Source organism: Anneissia japonica, unplaced genomic scaffold, assembly GCF_011630105.1.
Source record: "Anneissia japonica isolate Jap-2015-1 unplaced genomic scaffold, ASM1163010v1 scaffold639_len268944_cov154, whole genome shotgun sequence".
NCBI lineage: Eukaryota > Metazoa > Echinodermata > Crinoidea > Comatulida > Comatulidae > Anneissia > Anneissia japonica.
The window spans coordinates 56225-62863 of NW_022754805.1; positions in this window are offsets into that span (position 1 = coordinate 56225).

Here is a 6639-nt window from a genome sequence, read left to right on the forward strand (position 1 = left end):
GGTGGGGGGGGGGCTCTGGCGCCACCATTGGATTCAATAATCTGCTGTATCCCTTGCTGTGCCATTTTCGATAGGTGAATAGACCCTAACTTTAGAGCACTGGTGAATATTTATTACTTCGTAATTTGCATAACGAATTATTTATCATCGCAGCATCCTAAAGGCACTCTCAACTTAAGGTAAGCAAGAACAGTTTTTCAGTCTCTGACGACGCTCTCGTCAAGTCTACTACATGGTTACGTGCCTTAGTAATTAAGCATCATGTTAGGACTACTGTAGATAAGGAAATGCGTAAGGTATCTTACCGCCATGGACGTAAATTTAACACCTTCTACGTGAACGTGCAATAATCAATGGAACGTGTAAGAACCCTAACCATATAATTACCAACTTAACTGGCGAAACATTCTAAGGAAGAAGAATCTGTCTTAACATTTGGTATCCGTAATGGATTAGCTACACGACCTAAGGACTGTGATATGTTTGTTTATGCTGAATCATTTGGGAACAACTTAATAATGCTGATGCTCTACCTAAATCATTCATTAAACGTGAGAAAATTAAGAACTCAATTCGTGCAATGACATGTAACTTTCTTGACTTTGATAACCGAAATTTAAATTGTGATGCCAAACGTATTAATACTTTCAAAATCTTACGTAATAAGTATGCAATTCTTAAACCTGATAAAGGAAATTGTGTTGCGATAATGAAGAAAACTGATTATATCACATCTATGACGAACTTGTTCTCTGATTCAACTAAGTTTAAGAAACTCTAAACTGTTCATAACCACGCAACTTAACTCCCTACAAGCCTACCTACCTTAATAGAAATGAACTAACTGAAACTGAATACAAAGAAATTCGTCCAGTATCAAACATGCCTGCTAGGGCCCATGGACTACCTAAATTACATAAAGATTTTGATAATATTCCACCCCTAAGACCTATTATTGACACGACCAGTACTTGTTATTATACATGTAGCTAAGTTCTTATCAAATTTATTAGGCCCTCTAACGGTTAATAATTTTGTCCTTAAAGATTCTTTTGATGCTGCTGACCGCATTAAAGCTATACCAAACAATTTATATAATTTAGGTTACCGACTTGTATCTTTTGATGTTGAATCTCTGTTTACAAATGTTCCCCTTACTAAGGTAATTAATATAATTCTAGGGTTTACAATAAGAAACTGATATCTGATAGTAATTGTTATTGTTGTGATGGAATAATAGACAATAACTGGATTTGCGTCTGGAAACATGTATAAGTGCAATTTGCCCTACCTGACGTGGAAATGTACCAAGTACAAACTGATATCTACTAACCTTAAGAAAAATTCGCTAAGGAAACTACTTAGAGATTGCTGTACTAAAACTGTATTTACTTGTGATAATGAATTTTATAAACAGACTGATGGTGTCTCAATGGGTTCGCCTCTTGGCCCAGTTTTAGCTAATATTTTAATGACTGAACTAGAAGAGCCTATTGTTCTAAACTTATTGAATTAGGTACTATATAGTTTTATACTCGTTTTGTTGACGACACGCTAGTATTAGCTAAGCCCAATGATTTCCCGCAAATTCTAAGCTCTTTAATGCTTTTCATAGACAGATAAATTTACTTTTGAATCATTTGAAAACAGTGACACAGTACATTTTCTAGATTTACAATTTAACAACAGTGTAGAAAGAATGAGTATATATCGTAAAAATACACATACAGGTCAATATGTCCATTATGATAGCTTGCTCCATGGAACCATAAGATCTCCTGGATTCGTAGTATAGTTTCTAGACTCCCACAGATTGTGTACTGATAAACTTCAAGCAGAGCTTAGTAGCATCAGGAAGTTTGTCTTGGAATGGGTACCCTTTAAAAGTTGTTAATATGTACTTAAGAAATTAAATGAACTTAAATGTATACATAGGCCTATGATGATAGCTTGATTAAGATTTGGGTTAGATTGCCTTATCTAGGAAAACTAGGTGAGTTAATTTTACGTAATGTTTAAATAAGGTAAAGAAACACTTAATTAAAGAGGTAAAATTCATAACTTTATGGCAGTATAAAAATGTTTCTCATTTTATATCTACTAAGGATCAAACCCCTAAGGAGTACAGAAGTTCTGTTGTCTATCATTTTAAATGTCCAGGCTGTAATAGTGATTATATTGGTAAGACAGATAGGTGCTTAATAACCAGACTTAAAGATCATTCTTCACGATCTGATAGTGTTATTAAATTTTGATCATGTTAAATTAAAACTGTGAGGCATTCCAATATGTTTTAGGATTACAGGGTATACTTGAAAATGATAATGTCGTCTGTAATGCAATTAATAAATTAGGTTTAATATTTTCTAGTACTATCATTATGTAATTATTTACACATAATGTCACTCGACCTCAACGGGTTTTTTTTATATATATAATTGGAAGTAGAAACCATTATTTAGATATAATGACCTTGACACGATAACACATGTGCATTACTTATAATGAGTTTGAAGTTCAAGCATTATATGTACATTATAATGGTTTTGCGACAGCTATTATTTAATTATATATAATAAAATGTAAAAGCAAATATTTATATGAGTTTGAAGTAAATTCGTTATTTATATATAATGAAATCAGTGAACTTATATATAAATAGTTGTAAGTCACTTTTCATTATTTATATATAATGATTTGTTACCTCTTATTATTTACATATAACGAAATCAGTGAACTTATATATAAATAATTGTAATTTACTTTTTATTATTTATATATAATGATGTGTTACCCTTTCCTTATTTATACTGTATATAATGAAACCAGTAACCTTATTATATATAAATATTATTTGGTTACCCTTTCATTATTTAAACCGAAAGGTCCACTGATTAATCTCAAATAAGAAAGTATAATACATACTCCAAGTATTGAAATACACGCCATCGTGTTGGGATTCAATATTCATTCCTGATGATGACATAACTAATGTCGAAATATTGAATCCCAACACGATGGCGTGTATTTCAATACTTGGAGTATGTATTATACTTTCTTTCATTATTTATATATAATAAGTCAGTAAACTAATTATATATAAATAATGAAAACGTTAACGCAATTATTTACATATAATGTTCTAGACGTAAATGCATTATATATAAATAATGGGTGATCTATTCAATTATATGTTAAATAATGAAGTGTATATAAATAATTGTGTTAAATAATAAATTTACACTTGGCGCCTCATAATAGTTATCTTCGCAATGATTAAATTCAAACGAGTTTGATAAGGAAATTAAAGTTTAGTAATTACTAGGCCTATTATTTTTCTCCTTTCCGTAGAATCAAAAATTACGTACAGAAACAAAATAGAAAGTTTTTCATTGTGTAATAATTTGTATGTGATTTTGATGTTTCATGTTGTATTGCTTTAAATTAGCCATATTGAAAGTGGAAGAAAGTACGTAAAATAGATTATGATGCAGAAGTGATAGTGTATAAATATTTGTGTTGGTTATAGATATCTATACTTCTAGCTCAGTATCATCATCATTTAAAAGAACACAAATTCATTCATTGAATGGTTACCATAAAAACAAATATTTTAACAAAATATATCATGACTGTATTGTTTTGTGCTCATTATCTTTTAAACTAGATCGTTCTGAATTTGTTTATGAATCTCTTGTATGACTAAATTTCTTTGCCATTTTCGAAATAGAAGACAAATTTTCTTGTATCTGTACTTCAAGAACTGTATAAGGATTCGATGTAGGTCTACAGCTGTATGATGCCAGAAGTAAGAACAGACAAAACCAATTAAGTCGGAAAGAAACAATTGCAAAAAACACGAAAAAATGGATAACGACGATTGTAGGAAATAAGTCTAACTTTTTTTCCTATTTTTTACAATTTAAAACAAAATGTGGTGGTGGGGGGGGGGGGGGGGGGGTGGGGGGGGGGGGTTCCAACTGAGCTCCGCCACTGATTTCTGTGCTCTCAGCTCTGGAAGCGCCTACGTCGCGAATATAGTGTAGGCCTATCTTATTCTGTAAATGTTAAGCAGCTTTATGAAAAGCAGGCCTAAACCTTTCTTGACAAGATTCGAAAATTTTACAATACTGTATTTCCTTTCAATTGATGACTGCCAATGAACAAAAGTGCTACTAGGCCTATGTGAGGTAGCCTATGTTTTAAAGAAAAACAAAATTAAGGATGTATAATTGTCCCATGCCAAATACACATAAAAAACATAAAATCATTTTTGAAATTAACTAATTTTTGAAAGAACATAAACAATTTTCATTTTCAAAGGACAATACATCTTTAACGTTCCCTAAGAAAACTTACATTGATGTGAGACATTGTCTGGTCGGGCGTAATTAAGCAAACATGATATTGCTCAAGATTAATAACAAAACGATATAGTAATAAGAGTCTATGGTAATATTGGTAACAATACTAACAGCTGCTTAGATAAAATGCGAGAAAACAGACATAACAACAACAGTGACACTACCAGTAACATATGTAACGTTTATAATCATTTTGCCGGTAAGTATATATTTTACAAGTTTTTGTATCACTCAAAAACATCTTCACAACTAAAAACTTATCAGATTGCCACTTGATAGGCATTGTTACTTTATAGGGAACAGTTAAATTACAGTAATTTAACTGTTCCCTGCTATATAGTATCGTATATTTGCAAACATCTTCACAATTAAAGACTGATCAGATTGCAACTTGACAGGCATTGTTACTTTATAGCATGGAGCAGTTGCAAAATGATCTTAAATGGAATAACCCAGGTTGAAACCATTGTTTTAGGGCAAATAGAAGATTATTTATATTAAGATCTTTGAAAAGTTTTGGTTTTAATTCTGATGAACTCAAAGTTGTTTTACACTGGTCACATTAGACTTACGGAATATGCTGACTCAGTTTGGCACTCTGGTCTCTCTGTCAAACAAAGCAATACAATTGAGAGTGTACAAAATAGAGCATGTAGAATTATACTAGGGAAAAATAATTATACTTCTTATGAGAATGCTTTAATATCTTGTGAACTTGACTCCCTACTTGATAGGAGGGTTTGTCACTGTCACTGTTGTAAGTTTGCTTCTGATCTTTTTAAATCTGATGGTACAAGTGATCTCCCCCCCCCCCCCCCCCCCCCCCGATAATATGAAGCCCATAAGTCTTTATATATGTTATGCTAAAAGCCTGACTTAGTGGTGGCAAAGCGGTTAAAATTCAGGCTTCCAACCCCGAGGCATGAGCTCCTCACTGTGCATTTTTACTTGTACCCTTGAGGGAAGTACTTTACCAAAATTCTAATGGGTTTTAACACAGAGCTACAGTATTAAACAACTAGAGGGCTGACTATGTGTGAAGCAATGCAGGGTTGTGTATGTGTACAATCAAAGATCTGTCTCTTATACACATCTAGATGTGTATAAGAGACAGTCATAAACCATGGTCAAAGTGTGGCCACACATCGATTTTGCTGCGGCCAGTTTTTATGGCCTGCCACTGATCATCAGTAAAAATACTTACTGTATTTTTAAAAAAGTACACCAGTAATATATTAACAATACAACATATTTGTCTGAAAGCTACAAAGTTAAAGCCACATTGGAAATGTCAAATTTGACAATAAAAACCTGATTTCTGTGTGGCCCTCAGTTTTCATTCAAAAATGTACTTTGGCCCTTTGACCATTTTTTATGACCACCTATGTCATGAACAATAGTTGAAATAACAATAATTATCATAATAATAAAAATAATAATATTTATTCTCGTGTGACAATCTTTTGAATAACTGTTAATGACATAATCAACTGAACATCCAGTCTTACATTTGTACAAAGGTACTTAACATGCTCAAGGGCGGTATTGCTAACTTATAATTATTTCAGCTCTTCAGCTGACAAGCAAGGTGAATATGGAATGGCTTCTACGCTAAGGCTCACCCTTTGATATTGTAAGGCCCACAAAATGACAGTTATTCCGAGAGGAACATGTGCGGTCGTAAACAAAAAACTTGTAGGACATGCATGTATTCCCAGAAAATTCGAATAAAACAGTATGATTGGTCAGTTAAGATTGATTGACACCCAGAGGAATATTCCACTGAACCATAAACACAGAGACCTTCTTAGCACACAATGAAAAAATAAATGGAATCTCAAAACGAATTGTTCTTAATCTTTGCAAATTACTCTTGTCCCTGTACAATTGATTTTTTAATAAAATAAAACAATTAATGGTTTAATTGATCGACTCATCGTTTCGATGAATGTTATATGGTCAGTTGGTGGACAAATTTTATATATATATATATATAAAAAAGAAAGAGCATATGAAATGTGTATATAATATCATCCGTATGTTTTGATTGTAAACAGTGAGTTTAAATGGATGAATGGATAATTATAAGTTGGACGGTCCTACAAGAAAACAAAATTTTTTTTTAATAGAATTAATCATGTACATTAAAAATAAATACACAGTATGCAAAGTAATCATCGAACAAATGTACTCACTGTTTGAATTGAAAAAATACAAAATTGTAGAGTATTATGGTATTATAAATATTATAAATTATAAAAGGTATTTTTCATTA